The sequence below is a fragment of the Rousettus aegyptiacus genome, unplaced genomic scaffold, assembly GCF_014176215.1.
Source record: "Rousettus aegyptiacus isolate mRouAeg1 unplaced genomic scaffold, mRouAeg1.p scaffold_m13_p_10, whole genome shotgun sequence".
In the NCBI taxonomy this organism is placed as follows: domain Eukaryota; kingdom Metazoa; phylum Chordata; class Mammalia; order Chiroptera; family Pteropodidae; genus Rousettus; species Rousettus aegyptiacus.
Window position 1 is genome coordinate 28176201 of NW_023416285.1, and position 20542 is coordinate 28196742.

Sequence of the window (20542 nt, forward strand, 5' to 3'; positions counted from 1 at the left end):
TTTGCTCATTTACTTGAGTATGTACCGAAATGTTGAGGCAGGATCACACACCACAGGATACACTAAGTTTGCAAAGTGGCAATTTACAGCCAAATAAACTTACGTGATCCTTTCAGCATAAAGTCATAAAGTATCCAATGACTTTGTTTGGGTGAAGAGAAACAGAATTTAGTGTATTACCTGTCTTCTTATTTTAAATTTACCCTTATCTACATTCATTTTCTATTTTACAATGGATTTGTGAACAGGAAACAAACTTCATTTCTTAAGAAGGCTGAATTTTTACTGATAATAGAGTAAAGTAACAATGTCAACAATTAAGTTACTTTCCCCCCTAAATGTGAAAAGTTTCCCATATCCTTTGGGATTATTTAAAGTATGACAAATTATAACAATGCAAAATAAAAATTAAAGCAAAACTGTCAAGAGGAAATTAAACTTGTGTTTTTAAAAATATCCTCCCTCACTTCGACAAAATCTCAAGAATGGCTTTTAAGTCATTTTAGAATGCTATGTCCTATATAACTCTTATACACTTGATAAAACTTTTTAAATTATATATTAAATATTTGTCTATAAAAATGTTTATAAAATATTCTACTTGAAATAAGAATCACATTGAAGAGTAAACAGGTTAAATTTTAAAATACTGAAAATTAGTTTCCAAAGTCAATAACCAAATGTCTTTTCCAACTTTGATTTTCAGTAGAAACACATAATCAAATCACAGCTATTAAAAAGGTAAGTCATTAGCAAAATGTCTACTAGCCTTGTTTTCTGTCAATATGTTCTTCTCCAAGCAACGATGTGGTAGACATTCCAAAATTAAGTACAACTTTCTCGTAATGTCAATTATAGATGTTTTACCTATTATTATATTAAAATAGTATAACTATTTTTCTCCTAAAATCAGAAAACCAGTCCATCCTTGTTATAAAAATTTTTTTTACAATTGTAATTATATTGGTGTTCATATTGTTTAAAAAAACTCATTAAATAAGGTAGTACTTTGATTTTACAACATCACACAGGTGGCTAGATTGAAATACGGATTCGATATACAGAGCAAAATTTAAAATACATGCTTTCCTGCTAAAATGTACCTGCTTCTCTTTTTCCTAAAAAAAGTAACTTATATAGTATTTTTGGTTTAGAAGATTTGCTCTTCCCTCATGTTTAAAAAGTATCTATTTATGGTATTTTTCCTTTCAACAGTTATGTTTGGTACATTGAAATATGTAAATGAATTAATGTTTTAATAAGTGAATTCACTTTTAAAATGCTCGCTCTAATTTTATGAACTAGCAGACACTTTATTTGCAGAAATAATTTCTTGTTCTGTCGTGAAGTATGCAGTAAAACAAACAAAAAGCTAATAATCATCTAAACTAATTAGAGGGTGTCTAAAAGTAATCCTTTTAATGCAAAAATCCTGAAAGGTTATAAAAGAGCTGAGAGAACTTTATAGCCAATGGCAAATATAAAAATTCTATAACTTCAAAGTAAGAGACTTCAAACAAAAATGGAAAAAGTTCTGAAAGAACAAACAGATTAAAAAATAAATTAATAGGAACAAAACAGTATGTTAGCGATGGAATCTGGGTGTGATAGCATTGTATTATTGTCAGGTTCTGGTGCTTTACTTTAGAAGCAGCACAACCAATAATTACGGTTATTTTAATGGGTACCCTTGTTTCTTAATGCAGACAGGGAAGAGAAAAAAAGGAGGAATAACTCAGAGGTAGATCGTGTTATATGCACTGGGTTCACTATCATTCCTTTAGCCTGTTTTCCTCTATATTGTGAGACAAAGAATAATTTAAGGAGACTATAGGAAAAACTCATCTTGAGAGTTGGGTTGAATATTTCCCATTAAAGTATAACCTGGACATAGAAACTAGATTTAATATTCTATCAAGAAAATAAGTGACTTGGTCAGGCAGGTTTTAGCAGTAGCTAATGAGACATGACAACACTCATTAAAATTACCTTACTTTGCAGAATCCACAGAACAAGCTGTGACGAATCTCAAAATAATAAAAGTAGCAAATGAAAAATATCAATACCACGTGCGGCATACCTTCACGGGAGAGCTGCTGTCTGACCTGACCACAGACAACGCGCGCTCGAGGGAGAGCAGTCCATCAGCCAAAAGTCACAGCCCTGTGCTTTTCTTTTGAATAAAGTATGCCTTCTGTAGTAATTATTTACAAAAACCAAAGCTAAAAATATAAACAGCAAATCAAGATATCTTATTTTCTATATTTCTAATTTGTTTGAAAAGGCTTATAATTTTTGAAAGTACATTTAAAAAGCAGAGATGGCATACTACACTCAAACCACTGAACAATGTTTTGAATATTATGGAAATACTAGTATAAAAAATCTACTGTCAGCTGAGGTCATTCACAAAGTGTTAAGAGAAACAAGAAAGGAGTAAATACAAGTAAGCTGCTCATTTCTCCCATAAAGAGAACCAGACCTTTATTCTACCTTGTTGCTTTCCAGAATGATCAGTCAACTTCTTGATGGGTTAAAGGTTTCAACATGAAGGCCTAACTTGTGCCTGGTTAGAAATACAAACAGAACCTACAAGAAAGTACTACAATCATACTCTTAAAAAGTAGAATTCTGGGTCATTTCTATAGCTCTTCCTTTAAAAAGTAATGATCACAGCAATTATGTGAAGCCAAGACATTTCCTTATTGAGTACAATAGCATGTATGCATTATTAAAGCCAATGCTTCCAGATCATTGAATCTCCCTCACCCCAATTATCAATCATGGCCCCAAGCTATGAGATCCAATTGGCAGCAATCCAACATTCTCATCAGAATAAGAAGGGAGATAAGTATTGTTCAACAAGAAGAATGTCCGATATCTAGAATTACATAAAGTTAGAAATTCAAATAAACCAACCCCAAGTAATTCACCTTGTGTGTCCAAAACTACAAGTCCTAATTTCATAGGGACAAGTCCTAAACATCTGTACTCATTCATTTTACCATTAATAAATCTGGAAAAATTCTGTTGGTGTTTGTAAAGGCTGTGGCAATGTACCTGCTAAAATGTAAGTGCTTCTAAGTGCTTCTCTTTTTTACTAAAAGAGAAGCCATCAACATTTTGACTCTTTTCCTCACTTTGTCTTGGCATCATGAACAATGTTGCAGAGCAATTTCTTTCTGATCCCTATTTTATATCTATAGTATACTACGATATTAGTACACAGAAATGGATTCTTTGTTTAATCCAATGAGATATTTTGTCATTTTAATTTTAAAAAATGATAAATGATAATAAGAGAAGATATAAACAGTTAAAATCAAAATTTAGAAGTCTTCTCTTTATAACCTCCAGTGCCCTTCTGTTTTCACTTAAACACAAATTTTTTTTTTTTTTAAAAAAAGGATCATCTAGGATTCGCTCTCATTTCTAGATTAAACTGCACATTTCACAGAAGTTTAATCAAGAATGGCAATTTTTATAGACACTCCTTTTAACACTTGGGTTATATCTCACGAATTAATTGGAAAATGGCTAAGTAATGGAATACATTTGAGAGAAAGTTTCTTGCAATTATATATTAAGTCCTGTTCTCCAAGTTATCTATCTAACTTATCATCTGTCAAGTGAATCATCTCCTAAAGTCCTAAAGGCTCTTATTCACTACAATGACGAACTTTTGTGTAATTAAACATCCTTTTTCTCGTCTATGAGAGAAAGGCAACTACATAGAACTCACTGGTGCCATATTTCTAGAAAGATATGCTTAGCCTCCATACAATTCAAACGGTGCCTACATTTCTTTGCATAAGACATGAAAGCCAAATAGCTTGTCGATGGTATGCATTTTTAAAAACTTTGAGATATGATTCACATACAATAAAATTCACTCTTTTCAAGTATACAATTCAATGTTTCTTTAGATTTGTGCAGCCATTACTGTCTAATTAGAGAACATTTTCATCATCCCTAAAACAGATTCCATATCAATTAGCAATTAGTTCCCCTTTCCCCTGCTCCAAGCCCCTAGCAATAACTAATCTACTTTTGATCTCTTTACATTTCTTTCTTACTTACTTCTTTCAAGGTTCACCTATGTTGTAGCATGTATCAGTACTTCATTCCTTTTTATTGATGAATAATATTCCATTGTATGAATATACCACAGTTTATGCATTTGAGTTGATGGACATTTGGATCATTCCAATTTCCAATTTTTGACAATTATTAATAATGCTGTTATGAATATCTGAATACATGTTTTTGCATAGACAATTATATGCATTTAAAGTCTCCTTTTATGACTTTTCCTAAGTAATCGACATTACAGCTACTCTTTTATTATTAATGGTACTGAGGCAGTATATATAGCACAGTGTCTAAAAGACTGGGCTCCAAGGACAGGCTACCTAAAATCAAATCTTCAAAGCCATTCACTGGCTGTACGAACTTGGGCAAGTCATTTAACCTTGCTGAGCTTCATTTTCTCCACCAGAGATAGGGACAATAATAATAACACCTATCTCTAGAGTTGTGAGAAGAATAAATGATATAACTTACCATATCATACAACATTAAAACCACTTAAAGCATTTGGAACACAAAGGCCATTTTATGCAAAAAATTTTAAGTAAATAAAACATATTTTGATGCACATTTTGATAAGGCATGGTAGCACAATCATTTACTGCAATAAAGTGTATACATCTATCACTTCGCAGTTACAATTTGTGTGTGTGTGTGTGTGTGTGTGTGTGTGATGAGAACTTTCAATATCTACACTCTTAGCAAGTTTCAAATATGCAATATAGTACTGTTAACTCTCGTCACCATGCTATACATAACATCCTAGAACTCATATATCTTACAACTGGAAGTTTATGCCCTTTGATCTCATCTACACCACCGCCCACTTTCCTCCTGTTCATTAAATCTTGATTGAGCAGAACACTGCTAGGATCTATTAGGAAATAAAAAGAAATAGAAATCTGATTTCATACCCTATCAACAGATATAAATATAATTTGAAAGAAACTCTTATAGTATTTTCAGTGAAGTAATCAGTTTATTTTATAACCTAAATTGTTGTTCCAAAACACTTCATCCCAATTTATTCACCTCTTAATTTAATTCTCAGATTATTTGGAGCTTGATTTCAAGTCAGTCTGAGTAACATCCCTTAGTAAGTATAAAATATTGAATTCTAAATTCTTAAGACAGTGGATAGGTATATGTTATTACTAAATTTATTTTTACACAAAATATTGAAAATCCACCTACTATCTATTTCTACTTCTTGAAGCCTGGCACATTTAACTGCATTTCATGACAAGTGGAGAATGCATAAATCAAAGCTGACAGAATTTACTATTTTGGAATGGGCAACCAAAATCCATTTTATTGAGAAAAGATTATACATCTATCTAAGTCAGTGATTTTCTGCACTGTACAATGCAGAATCAGAATAATGCTGAACATAAGTAGATACATTGAATTCTTTTTGACTTGCAGTTACAATGATTCAAGTGCTCACTTTACCCTCTCCTCTTCTGGAACTCTTCTACAATATACCAAACCAACAGATGTACTAGATAACCTCCTTAAATAATGTCACAGTATTCACTGAGCTTTGGCAGTGAGTCAGAATAGAAATTAGAGATCTAGACCAACTAAACACTGTATATTTGGCCAAATCATTTGTAGTTGTGTTCTTCAGCACAGTTTCCAAGATAACCACCAGTTCGACTAGGCAACCTGAGTCTCCCACAGTTAAGTCTTTAATTGTAAAGTTGGCTTGTGAGATATTTTCCTGCTACTGGCTTTGGTGCCATTACTATTCTTAAGACTGGTGGCATAATAGTTGAGAATAATGTTATGTTGATAAACCAACACCGATAACTGGTCCAGAGTTTTAACCTGTCCTCATGATAGGAAACAATGATGGTAAAACAGTCTGTATGATTCTTTATAACACAAAGATTCCCTCTAGTAGTATGAGATGGCTAGATAAGACTATTAAATTCTATTAAGCAACAGCAGCAACAAGTGAACTTGTAGTAGAAGCAATTAGGGCGTAAAAAAGCAGATCTAAAATTTTTAAGTACTGCACGTGCTAAAATGTCAAACATCTAAGCTTTTGGAGACATTTTAATTCAAGGTAATTTCATAAGAACTTATAAGAATTCACCCATTTGGATTTGGGGCAACTTGGAAAATAAGAGTTTCTGCCTAGGTGTGTCTGTGAATCATAAGACAGGCTTTTTAATGAGGTCAGCAAGTAAGGAAATACATTTCAATAGTGACATTTGGCTTACAACACTGTGTATGGGTGGGGCCTTGGAGGGATTGATAAAGATATTCTAACTTCAGCAAGTGAAACCAAAACATTAACTGCAGTTTTTATTACCTAATACAAGTCCATTGCCCAAACAGGACTTTGGAAGTCTGTCAAAACAACTTCTAGGCAGGTGTATTTCACTTGTTCTGGAGGTGATGCTGACCTGCCAGTGCCTAGTCCATGTGCCACTGCATCAAAATTGCAGCAATCCTTCTGCTTCCTGGCATGGCCCAGCACAAGGCCAGATCTAATTTAAGCATTAAGGGGGGGGGGGGGTGCAAAAAGCTTGGTAAATGTGTGAATTTAAAGAAAGCAATGGAGTTCCCTCATTCCAAGTTAATTTCTCATTAACCATTAGTTCAATAAGAAAATAAGTGAAACAATATTGCAGTTTAAGAAACACTAACACTTACTTGTCTTTGTCCACTTTGACTCCCCTAAAATTCAATTACCCAAGACAGTCCCATCTATAAAAATTTTTGGAGCACTCTGGTGGTACTGACTCTCACAAATATCATAATAAAAAAACTGAGTTCATGTCTTTTATTATAAACTATCCCATACTGATTCAAATAATTCTTCTTTTCTAATAAAGGAGAAAGTGGCACTCTTATTCAGATTGGTGAATAATACTCCCATCCTCTCCTTATAATCACTGAAGCCCTCATACAGCACTATAATTAGCAGCTATTTTTAGCATGCAAATAGGATGCATTAAATAACAAAATAGTCTAAACTTGATAGGAAAGAATAAGCCTTCATGGTCACAACCGGAATTATTAACCAATGCACATATTCTTAGCTATCAATGTCAGTGGAAAATATATCTACTCTTAAACAGCTTGAAGATAGTATATACCATAACATTTAAAAAGTCCATAAAAAGTAGTTAGCTACTAGTCTATTAGAAAAAAAAAAAAACTTTATTTTTTTAATTCTGAATTACTGGAATAATTAACCATTGTTCTCTCAGCAAATAGTAAGCATTTATGCTAAATTCCTAAGTGTTTTTTCTTTAATATTTTATGACAAATAACTAACCAAATGAGCTGTTTCTGTTCTGCAGAGATGAGTAATACTTCTCCCTTGTAATCATGTGAAATAACCTCTAGTATCAATGATTAAAGTAAACTGCTTTCCCAGAGATCAAAATAGAGTTACAAAGTGAACTACTGGGGACAAATGGTTTCAGAAATCTGATTTATGGAGTAGTGTTCATTATTTTCCTTCTGTCCATCTTTTAATCATCTACATACCTTCTAAATTTAAGCTTAACTTTGCAACCCTTCACTTACTTTGCTTAATAACATTAAAAAGATCAGTATTTATTGCACTGAAATTTATATTCTACTTCAAATCTGTTATGAAACACACATGTAAACATGGAAAAGAACATAAGTCTCCTCCAGTATTACAACTTTCATTAAGATGCAAATATAATGATTTCATTAGCCAGGCAACAATACCCACAGTTTAAATGAAACAAAACCAATAACTTTTTTTCTGTACATCTCAACTTCCCCCTAAGATATAACCTTACTCTTATGTTGGATCATTTGTTAATGAATATTTTTGCATTTGGACTTGCATTATCCTTGATTGGAAGGAGAAAACTAAAATATGTGATTTGAGATTTTAAATTCATAGATGTACCCTACTCCCTAGACAGGCAAATATAAAAACATTTCACTAAAGTTAAGCAAACAGCTGGAAAATAACCCTTCTTTCATTCCTAAACACAGGATGAAGTGTGTGTGTGTGTGGGGGGGTCACTCAATGCAATTAAAAGTATGCCATGAAGGCAATAGTCAGCAAATAACATTGTATTTGATATTCAGCCTTCCGTGGAGTCTATCCAGGCCATACTTAATTTTGTCATAGGTAGAAAACTCTCCATGGAAACTCTGCTAGCTTAATAATACTATACAAGCAGCCCCAGTAAAGAGATTCATCAAGATTCAAGAGTGTGTGTGTGTGTGTGTGTGTGTGTGTGTGTGTGTGTGTGTGGAGAGGGGGAGAGGGAGAGAGAGAGAGAGAGCGAGAGAGAGAGTGAGTGTGTGTGTGTGTGTAAGAGGAGGAGGAGATGGAGGGGGTGGAGTAAGAAAAGAGACACAGAGAAAGGCAGAGAGATAAAAGACCCAAGAAAAGAGAGCAGCCAAGAGAGAAAGAAATTTGGACGGGACTGTTAGAAATCTGCTCTTTACTTCTCTGCCTCTTTGCTGGGATTGGGTTTCATTTCTTTCGGCGCCCCTGACCTTGCAGTCTTCCAACTCTCCACGCTCCCCCTCCCTCCCGCCCCCTCCCCCGGCCTGCGCCTGCCTTTGTGTCTGCCTGTCACTTACCGGGGAGCCCAACGAAGCGGATTCGGGAGAAGCACAAAGCCAGGACACAGATTTGCCCACAAATTCTCTTACACACATTCCCCAGGCTGCAAGGCACAGCCCATCACAGAGCTGATGTATCTTGAGAAAGTGGGTTCTGGTCTTGTTTGGGGGACCAGAGAAACTATTTTTTCCTCACTCGGCACCACTAACAAAACGTGCGGACTCAAGGAAAAAACAAAACCTCACTTCGTGTACTCCAGTTCCACTCCCGGTGACATTCGCCCAGTACGCCCCCCAAAAAGGGGACAGGGGGACAGAAGGGGCGGACGCTAACCCAGAGGCAGAGCCAGACCCAGACCGACAGCAGATAAAAGGGTCGAAAACCCCCCGTCACTGTTCTTTCCGGGGTGGGTTAGGACAGACCAGAGACTCGTCTGACTTAGAAGGGGAGTGGGAGGATTAGAGGGAAATGTAGTGCCCCCCAAAGCTGAACTATTTTAGAAAGGAAAGCAAAGAAAAACCACTTTCCTGGGGATAAAAGGCCGGGAAACCGGCTGGTCAGAGTCACAAAGGTAAGTTTTCCGGGTCCGGAGGCAGAGAGCAGAGAACCCAGAACTATAGGTTTAAAGGGGGGAGGGGGGAGGAATTAAAAGTATATTTGTCAGCCATGTTGAAGAGGCTCCAGTAATTTGTGAAGCTTCCCTCTTCCCTCTTGATATTTGTGGGTGACACTGCAGGGTTTGCTCCCCCGTCCCTGGAAGCCCGAGAGAAAGCGAAGGGGAGAGGAAAGGGAGAGTTTCGCGGCAAAAGAGAAGCGCTCTGACCTCGTTCTCGTCTCGCAGCCTTGCAGCAATCCAGCAGTTGCAGTCAGGTCTCCTTTCTAACAAATCCTAAAGGGCAGCCATCTTGCTTCCTTCTGCTTCTCTACGAAAGCAGCCTAGCCTCCGCATCAATATTCATAAGGCAGTTTGACGTCTGTTCTCATCACTCGGCGGGGCCGGCTTCTCGGGGCGGCCGCGCCGAGGGGGCGGACGTGACTCGCATGCGAGCCGGGCCTGGGCGCGCGGCGCTCGCGGGGAGGCGGCGGCCGCCCGAGCTCTGCGCCTTCGCCGCCCGGCCTCCTGCTCCTCCTCCGCCCAGCTGTCCTCCTCCCTCGCCCGGCCTCCGCTGCCGCCCTCGGTCCCTCAGCCACGGCTCCCAGGGAGGCAGCCCCCCGCCGGGGCGTCCCGCTCCAAGGCCGAGGCACCGGGGGCCGGACACTGGGGCGCGCGGTCGCGGCCGGGCTGCCCTGGCGCTCGGAGCTGGCAGAGCAGGGGAGCGGCGCGCCGGGCTGAGCGCGGGGCGGGGGCGGGCGCGGGGGAAGGTCCAGCCCCCGGGCGACGCGGCCCGACCCGGAGCTGCCGGGACCTTCGGACGGGTCTCCAGGCCGGGTTAAGGCGTGGTGCCGGCGCGCAGGGGGCGGTGGCGTGGCTACTTGGCACCAGGGTGCGAGACCCCGGGTTCAGCTTTGAAACTTTTCGTTGGTACTGCACTCCACCACCTCCTTCTAGGTATCTGCGCACCCCTCGCCCCCGCGCGCACCCACCTCCGCCCTGCACCCTCGCACCACCTCCTGCTCCCACCTCGTTGCAGGCATCCCCGCACACGCCCCGCGCGCACCCACCTCCTCCCGCAAAGGCCCGCACCCCTATCCCCTGGCAGGTTCCTCCGCCCCGCCCCGGCTTTGGCATCCTCTCTACACTGTCACTTTAATCTTGCCGAGCAGAAGCACTCCCCTGTTCGCTGAGGGCATGCCCTCAGTGCATTAGGGGCCTGTAGTTTTAAAGACACGACAAATTAGGAGACAGACCGAGTCCCGCTTCTCCCCACGGTGGCCCACCTTCTGTTTACTTTGGGCACGTGCGCTGGGAACCAGAGGGATCCTCACAGACCCAACGAATTGCTCACCAGTGACGCGACTTTTCGCTAAATTCGGTTGTAAGAAATAAGCTTGCACCCTCAAATGCTTGAGTTTTCTCCCGTATGAGCCGCTATTGTGGGGGGAAAAAATTCCATCCGTATAATTAAGTAACGAAGAAATCGACCCATTAAGAACAACATTCCCAAACACAGACTCTCGATTTTCCGTGACATTCGGGACTCTACAGCTACGCCCGTCCTTTGAAAGGATTTTTTTTTTCTATCGCCAACTAGTTTTACTTCGCTTTTTGATACTCTTTTTTTCCTAACAATATATTTTTTTTCATTCGAAGATGAGATAAAAAAAAAAAAAAAAGCCTATACGAATCATTGTGTCGGACAGTAGTTTTTGAGATTTACCCTCTGTCTTTAAGTTCTTAGGTTACCGACTTTGAAATGTTAATAGATATTTGGGGTACATCTTTCATGCATGGGATCGCTGCATTGTGATGACAATACTTTTAAGTCAACAGAGGTTATTTTGTGTATCCCACCGTTTTGTGTCTGTTGTTTCTTTAGAAGTAAAGTGTTTTGCTAATTTCATGAAATTGGGATATCTCTTCTTTGAAAAAGTTTAAAAAAGGACCTCTTTCTATGTAACACATTGTTGCTAAGACGAATGTTTAAAGTGCATTCTAATGAAACATTGTTCATTCCATTTCGAGACAAAGTTGACTCAGATTTCTGATTTTGCACAATCTAAGCAAAATCGTTCATTTCCCGCTCAGTATTTCATTCTGTGAAAATGAATTTCCTAATGGTCTTTTCTAATGGTACACTAATGTGTCACCAAAAGTCTTGGCAATTGTTAATGAACTTTAAACTAGGAGGTTCCTTGGATTTGCTTCTCAAGTTCACAAAGTAAAGTTTCCAAAGACCGTGGCATATATTTATGTAGAGCACATTAGAGCAGAATTGTTGAAAGCATGAGTTTTGGAGCCCAACAGACCTAAGTGAATCTTGGCTCTATCTTTTATGAAAGTGTGACCTTGAGCCGCATCGTACTTACCTCTGTATGTATCAGCTCTCTTATTTGCTAAACACCTTCTAAAACAACAAGGTCGTTGCAAAGATTAAATAAAACACTAGGTAAGTGCCTGAGTAGTTATTACTATTACTAATCATAAAACATCTACTTCCGAGAGTTTGGGGTAGAAACACATAGTCTTCTTACATTGAATAACATGTGGCAAACATTGTATTCACATGTGTCTCAAACATCTGTATATAGCTTTAGTTACTTATATGGTAATGGTAAAAATAATCTTTAAGTTCATCTACTTATTTCATCTTTCAAATCTCTCTCTGTTATAACAGGTGGTTCTTGTCTATCTGGAATCATACTTGGCTTGCAGTTGGTTTTGCAACAGGCCCTAAACTTTTCCTTGCCAACTTCTTTCTCTGCACCCCCACCACACCCTTAACCACCATGACATTTGTTAATTTAAGAGAAAATACATTACTTCTCTTGGCTAATGTGACTTTTCAGCAGCAAAAGGAGTAAAATTCTTAAGGTTTCCAAGTATAAGTTTAGTGAGACTTTATATTGTTAATTAAAAAGAACTCTTGGTTGCTATTTCTGGGAAATTAAAGATATGATGCACATAATCAGTTGTTTACTGGACATGAGTGCACATTTGCATGGGTAATTCAGAGGCAGCTTTTATTAATTGTGTGCATTCTTCAGATTCTTCCTATAGGTGTGGATAATCTATTTTTAAAAGATAATTTGCTGTCTTAACAACAGTCAATTGCTATCAAATTCCTTACCATTTTTTTCCCCTCGAACTAGAAATTTTACTGCTTCCACACAGAGAAATCCTTGCTTCTTTAACAAAGAAAAAAGACTAATAGAACAAGTTCCACGACATGCTATTCTGTGTTAGAAAATTGACTTGATTGGCCTGGGCACCTGCTGTCTAACTCAGTTGCTCAGACTCTAAGCCTCTTAGGGTGGAGGCCGCTTCCTGTCCTGTCCATTAAAAAGCTGACAACAGCAGCTTGCTTTACAATGCAAATTTCTTATAATAACAACAATAAAAAAGGTAATTCTTAATTTCCTTCCCACCTGCAGAATAGGAAATTTTAAGGACTTGATTTTCTCTTTAACAAAGAGAAATAGTCATGATACATATTGCTTTGAAATAATTATAGTGGTTTAACAAAAGCATTAAATCATACCCTGTTGTTTCTCATCTCTGAAAACATATTTCTGAAGTATGACAAGATAAAGATTCTCTGCATGCTTAAAAGACAATTGACCTTCAAACAGCACAGCAGACATTGCTGTGAAGGGCTTTCTTGTTGCCTTTTGTCTGGTGACATTACTGCACATCATATGAAGTTACATATTTAACATAGGTAGAATGCTAATTTAAAAATCTCTAATAGATGAAACATTTAGACATAACAGTTTAACTTATTGAGATAAATAATTATTAATAAAAACATTACTGTCTAAAGACAGGGGTCATAATATTATGAAGGTCTTGATAGAATATGATTTCTACTTACTTTTCTCTGATCTTTTTGCATATTGTTAATTTCTCTTTCTGTAATTTGGAAATTTTAAAGAAAGAGGTACAAATGTTATAATTCTAATTTACTTAAATCAGGAGCTATCCAACATGTGTACTTATTTGATGGGGGCAAAATGAAAGTCTGATGAAATGCAGAAGTCTAATGCAGTTACAATATAGCCAAAAGCATTATAAAAATAATATTAGGATCAAACATTATGGAACAAACATCATGGGAATGTCTCCAGAAGTATTGCAAATATGTTGCTGATATCAATCTCTTTTCTTCTCATAAATTCTGACTTCACTATGTAGTAACTACTCTTATTCTCATCCAAATTTGGTAACTCAAATAATATCCCACTTTCTTTTGAGAGAATAATGTTTCAACTTTAATGACAAACTTTAATAATGGATAAATTTTAACTATTAGCAATTACCTCAGCACCATTTTATATTTAGCTAGGATTTTACAGTTTTAAAATATTTCGTACACTATTATGTTTTTATAGTAATGTGTATACTCTTATGTCTAATATTGAAAATCGTATGCCATATTCAAGATGGCATTTAATTTAATTTCCATCAAATAAATATGAAAAATGAGGTTAAGTGACTTCCTCAAGGTCATATAAACTGTTAATAGAGGAGCACCTCTCAAATGTATGTTTTGTGATTTTAAGATCAGGCCATTTTTACCATATCGAAACTATCCTCTTTTATTTCCCTGCTCATCTTCCTTTAAATTTTTCTCACCATTATTAGTCTGACTGATATAGGAATCTTCCCTTAAAAACTCAGAATAATTTTTCATTATTCTTTGTTATAAATAAATAAAAACAACTAAGCATCTATATTAACTTATTCTTAGTACTCCAAAGGTAATACTATTTGTTAAATACAGGCTATGCAGAAAGCATTGGGATAATAGTTTTACCTCCTTTTCTCCTTTAAATGTAATGCTTATTACAACCAAGTAATGTAAGTGATATCTTTTTGAGAATTAGGAGTTGAGTAAGTTGGTGGAATTAAAGAGCTAGAACCAAGGCCTAAATTTAGGATTGTCTGATTCTAAAGCTCCTATCCATGCAAGAATATTGTGCTAGCTCCCCAGTTTAGCAGATATACAAATCTATGTGTATACCATGATAAGTTCTTCACATCATTAGTTTCTGGTTTGTTCGTTTGGGTTTTGTTTTTAGCAATAACATCAGTGTTCATCTCTTCCTCACATAATGCAAAAGCAAAAGCAAAACAAAAACCTGTCTAAATCTCAAATTGATTTTTAATATCATTTGTTTTCTACCTTTTTTTTTTTCCTTTTTAGTTTCCAATTTGATGCTAAAAAGTTGGCATGCTTGAATTCTTTGGAACAACGATTACATTTCTGTAATGAACAAATGTGATACCACACCTTTGACCCCTCCACGCCTTGTAGCTGCTTTATCTTAGGTCTTACCCCATTAACAAATTGTTTATAAAGATAAGTTCTATCTGTTTTCAGTATGTTTATGGTGAAGGGGAACTCTAGCACCCTTGATCTGCTTCTGACTTCCTTGAATGACTTAGGGTTCACTCCTGCCAAGCCAGAGAGCTAGCAGGTGGAAAGATCGCCACCTACTGAAAGCGTTAATAGGTCATGGATCTTTGGGGATAAAATCCTCAGAATGAGGATCGCATGAAATCTTTCCCTTGGGAAAATAAATTAGACTCCCTTGTGGAGCTTTCGAAACTTGTGCTCAACTAGCTTCTACTCCCACCAGCCATTCGGAGGTTCTGATTAATGAGGTCTGGGATGGGGCGGGAGTAACAATAGTTTTCAGAAGATTCACAATTAGATGTACCATTCTGCTTAAAAATCACTAGTATAGCTTAATATGTAAAAAGACATGAAAACAAGTCATTTTACACCTAGTAGTAATAGGCACACAATGTTGTCACTCATGAAGCAAATGTTATCTATCACACCTTTACAAAGATCTAAACTATTGACTCTCTTTTGTATTTCATGTTGATTAATCCCTTCTAAGTTCTCTCGTGACAGGTAAAAAAATAAATAGATGTTTTTTGAGGAGGTGATAAATAATTAGCAACCAAAGAATGACCCCAGAATATCAGTAATGAAAAACGAAGATTAGGGGGCAAATAGAAGTGGCGAGACTGATACCGTGATGCATCGGGGAAAAGAAGTATAACATTGGAAGTTGCCTGGGTTCAAATAGTAAAGAATATTTTGGGATTTTTGTTCTCAAGGCAAAATTCTCAGTTGAGTTTTATTACATTTTTCTATAAATTTTTAAACAATTCTTTAATCTAAACAGTTAGACAAATTGACTCTAATTTCTTCTCCCCCCCCAAAAAAAATAATGGTTATGCAATAATGTATGAGTGTATTCTATAGCATCATATTAACCGTTAGTGCAATTCTTCCTGGAAGGAAGAGCTATGGAGAATAAACTAGTTTTAGATCTCCGTGAGTTAAATTAATCTCTTTCTTAAAGATACTCTTTACGGAAAAGAAAGAAAAAATTTAAAAAGGAAATAGGGTAACCATTATTTGGCATTCAGTTTTCTTCATATATTCTGAAGTATGTTTTCATACTTTCTAGAAATGTGTGAGAAAATCTAATGAGATCTGACTCAGTGCCAACTCAGAGCCTGTGGGAGCATGAGAGGCCAGATAGTTTCCTGCAAACCTCTGCTCTATCAACCTATGTTTAACGTGTTTTCTTCATTTTTATCCTGGAACACAATATTATAACTATTTGGCAGAAACCTCCTTGATCTGTCAGTCATTAGGCATGCCTCTAAATTAAACATGGGTTGATTGCCAAACAACTGTTCTGCATCTTGCATTACCTTTACTCCTAAGAGAATAGATTATATTCAAGCAGTGACTACAAAATAGGGGTTCCTGAAAGAAAGGTTGGAGTAAAAGGTGAAATAAACAGATATACACGAATGCACACGCATTAAACTAGAACATCGAAAACAAATCCTAAAAGAGCTTTCATGGGGGGCGGGGGTGCTAATTTTTGTTTCTTTGAAATCTTATGATCACTGGCCCTAGTTAGACAGGGTAGGGAGAGATAAGCAAGTGAGAAATACTGGAAAAGAACATATTTAGCATGGTGGTGGTGGCATGTTTGGTTGTCAGGTAGGTGTGATCCTAATAGCGATACCAATATATTTTAATAAAGGAAGCTTTTCTGAATCTCCTTAAATTGTGAAACATCAATAGCCACTGCCTTCTAGTGAACAAAAACTAGAAGAGTCTCTAAAACTCAGGAAATGGTAAAGTTATCATTTTGTTGGGTGAGGGCTACTGTTAAAGGTAAAAGTAGTATGAACTCATAAAATAGATATTTTTTAAAAATAGAGAAACTAATAAAAACATACTTATTGGAAGTGTTAAACTCAGACTGATAGAAATAAATGACAGTTCAGGATTGTAGTCTAGATTCTGCTACTGAAAACTTGCCCCCCCAAAAAAAATATTCATTATTTCATTTAGTATATATAATAATCTTAAAAACAGATAGGACAGTTATGACACTATTTTATTTTTTAACACCAGAGAACATGTGTTTAACACATGAGGGGATATGTCGGAGAGATTAAGTAAGTTGTCCAGGGTCACACAGCAGGTGACACATTCTCAGACTTAAGCTTTGTTCAGTATTCTCTCTATAAACCAAAGGGAAACAAACCAAATTTAATTCCTGGGAGTAGAAAAGAAGCTCTGATCAACTTGTGACATTGTATCTTAGGCTGATTGCATTTTTATTTCTTGCCTGTGTAACACAGAGAGAGCAGAATGCTACAGTAGCAGAAACATTTAGAAAAAGTGTGTTTAAGGTAATTTTTTTTTAATGTAGGTTATCCACTGTGATAGGAAGTTTTTCATTCTAAATGTGAGATGAAAGTTAATCTATTCCCTTAAAACATTTCTCAGGGAAAGAATAACAATTTACTCAAAGTCCCAAAAGATAAAATATTGGAGCTCTTCCTTTACTTCTCTTTTCAAGCCACAGGGAAAGATATGTGTGTGGGGTGGGGTAGGGGAGTGGGTGTGGGTGTGGGTGTTTAAAGAAGCAAAATCATTGGACCAGAAAACATACTCACATTTTTATCAAAAGCAAATATTTTTTTTAAATATCCGTAGTTAATTGAAATAATTTTTGTTGTTATTGAATAGAGCTGATGAGGGTGGGGTTTGGTAGCTTTTATGTTAAGTCAGAGTTTCAAACTCACAGATTTTCTAATGAAACGAAAACTCAAAATGAAACTTTATGCACACAATCTGGACTGAGTAAATGTTTTGCCCTAAAATATTTCATGAAAAGACAAGTTTCATACAATTTTAGCAAATAACAGTGCTCTCCAAAAGGGCTGCTTGCCAAGCAGTAACACTTTATCACATATCCAAGTCGTTAGGAAAAAAACTAATGTAGAATTGTTAATTCTTGGTGACAATACTTACTTTACTCAGTACTTTATGTTTTTACTTTTAAACTTTTAGAGACTTCATGTGGAGGGTGTGGATTTTGGTAGTAATGCATGAAATTTGAAAGCATAGTTTTGGTGACAAGAAAAATAATTATAGGTTCCACTTTTTAGTTGGTACATTTTGAATTGCTTTGTTCATAAAAGGATTGTACTGTGAATTCAGAATTCAGAGGTTGAGAAGAAGCTTACCAAAGGATTTGAGATAAGTGACAACTAACCTAGTCAGGACACCTTCTCAGAAATGTTTTCAGAAAACTTTAGAAATGAAGAGTGGTTAGTCTCATTTTCCATGGCATAAATGGTTGTTCAAGTCTGAATTTCTAATTTATCATAGTTCATAGTGGTGCTTGAGAGATGCAAACATGTCATTTGTGTTTCGGTTTTCCCGTTCTTAAGAGGCAGTTGCATCAATAAATACCCACAACCAAACCAAGTCAAACTGACATTCTGGGAGTCTGCTCAGGAAATCCTCAAAACACAGAAGGATCAGAAGTAGATGGAAATAACTACCATAGAACATCCCTCAAAGGCGCAGTATGATAATGACATATCTGTTCATTCCTGGTTCACATTAGTGATGGCATTTCCCATGCTCTGCTTTCTCAGCTGTGTTCTGTGTTAAAATCAAACTTGTTGGGATGGCTCACTGTGTTATTCTTTTCTCAATATATTTCTTATTTATTCTCTTACTCAGCAATATAATAGCGAGCGAAGTGTGCCTCCTGTTCTTACAGAGTTTATAGTCAAGTGGGAAAACAGTCATGTAAATGGGCAATGATAAATCATTGTAAGATATGTGAATAAAATGTGCTGGGTGCAATAGGAAGGGCCTTTAACTCATAGTTGCAGGTTCGTAGAAAACTTCCCATGGAAGTAACATTTAAGCTGCAGCCTTCAGGATGAGTAGGAGTTACTCAGGTCAAGAAGAAATTCAGGGAAGAGTACTTGGCGGAGATAAAAGAGCACGTGCAGACGAGAGGCACGAGAGTACACGACATGCCTGAAGAAATAAAACACATTCCAGATGACTTCTACAGGCAGGCAAGAGGGAGAGTGGACACATTCAGGCTGCAGCAGTGTGCAGGGGCCGGATGGTGAGGGTTCGTGTAAATCATGCTAAGGGGTCTGGATTGCAGCTTAAGTACATGGGAAATCAATGATACCTTTTAAAAGAACAGAAAGGAATCAGATTTGGACTTTGGAAAAAACCTCTGTAGCTGTCGTGGCAAGAAGGATTGAGAGAACACAGTAGCAGAGGCTAGGACACCAGTGAGGAAATGGGGACGTCGCTCAGGGAAACTTAGAGAGTGTAGGTAAGAGACCAGGCAAGAGGAAGGAGATAATTGGAGAGGTCCACAGTGTCACAGAGGTAGAAGAAAGGGAGCATAACACCTGCTTTGAAGCAGGGGTGGGGCAGCGGCAGGGCTCAAGGGTGTCACTTAGGCTTCTGACCTGGTCAAAAAGATGGTTGGTGGCGACTTTCACTGGAGAAGGAAATGACAGAAAGAGATGAAGACCTGGAAATAGAAGTTTGGGAGTTGTGGGAGGAAAAAAATCAGTGATGAAAATTTTTAAGTGTGAGGCACTGGATGGCCCTTCGTCTGCAGCAGGCAGTTTTGGCATCTGAGCCCAAAACCTAGTGGAAAAGTTCAGACTGGAGTTATAAATTTGCAAATTATCTGCAAAAGGGTGGCAATTGGGGAAGATAACCTTAGTCTCCGAGTGAGAAGAAAAGCAAAGCCGCAGGAGAGAAGCAGAGGAACGCCACGCTTGAGGTCTGACAGGAAGAGTAGCCCTGAAAAGAGGAAGCCCGAGGTGGGTGGCACTGTGGGAGCCAGCTGAGGACAAGTGTCATGCAGGAGGGCTGACCTGGCTTGGAGTGCCACACACTACTGAGCCGTCACCTGAAACAAGCAATGAGAAGCGTCCTTTGGATATAACAGCAGTGCATTCATCACCATCCTTGGCAAAGCGAGCTCCAGTAGAATAGTGGTGACAGAAGCCAGATTGCCTGAGGTTGCAGGATAAACAGGAAGTGAGGATGTGGAGATAGGGAGTGCAGAAGACTATTTAAAGAAGGTTAGCTGAAGAGAGGAAGAAGGAGATAGCGAAGTAGCTACAGGGGGAGGTGGGATTGAAGCATTTTTTAAGATGGGAGAGACTTGAGCATGTTTGCTGATGAGAGAGAGCAAACTGAGGTGGGTGGTTAAAGACAGAAAACTTATAGAACAAATTCCCTGAAAGGTGGTTTTTGTTTGTTTGTTTGTTTGTTTTAAAAAAGTTTATTCTAATGATAAGCTGAGGTAGAGGACAGGAGTTCTATAGGAGTAGAGACGAGTTGTTCAGTGGAAAGTTTCCTTCACATTTTTTTAAGGGTCAGGTAGGGTATAGTCCATAGTAAGTGACAAAGGCTAAAAGGGGTCATTTCATTGTGGGACCTATGAACTTCCTTCACAAGTTTTATCATTAGAGAGAAGAATGGGGCCTGTGAAATGTATTATGAATTAAATGCTAATGGTTTAGACAGGGCCGAGGTGGAGCCTGTAATACAACATAAAATTCTAGAAGTCAGAGCTTCCTTGAAAACACAGGGCATATTATAAACCACTACAGGTAATAAATGAATAAAGGTCTTCTATGGTGGAAAGAGACCATCTGGGTGATATGCAGTGATAGCTGTAGTTTTAATCCATACTCCTTGTTATAGTGAAACTTCTGTGATCCAAGAAGAATAATCATAAGAATACATACCAAGTATTGATTGCCTACTGAGGTCTGGATGCAAAGTACATATTATTTTTATATTCTTATAAGAATCCTATATGGTAGATTTAATTTTCATTTCGTAGGTAAGTAAAAGCTCAGAGAGAATAAATAAATTTCTACAATCA

The 20542-nt window shown here is 37.5% G+C and overlaps 1 protein-coding gene across 4 annotated transcripts in view; it reads right to left on the reverse strand.

Annotated features, from left to right (window-relative positions):
- The window catches only part of TET2 (tet methylcytosine dioxygenase 2), a 114199-nt gene extending 104561 nt beyond the window's left edge, over positions 1-9638 (reverse strand). For 2 of the 4 annotated variants that reach the window (XR_001597279.2, XM_016147948.2), the window contains exon 1: positions 9489-9625. The gene's annotated coding sequence lies outside the window, so the exon portion shown is untranslated. Of the gene's footprint in view, positions 1-9488 lie in introns of all 4 variants that reach the window. The other 2 variants (XM_036227645.1, XM_016147939.2) reach the window with 2 other exon arrangements.
- Positions 9639-20542: the final 10904 nt, after the last annotated feature.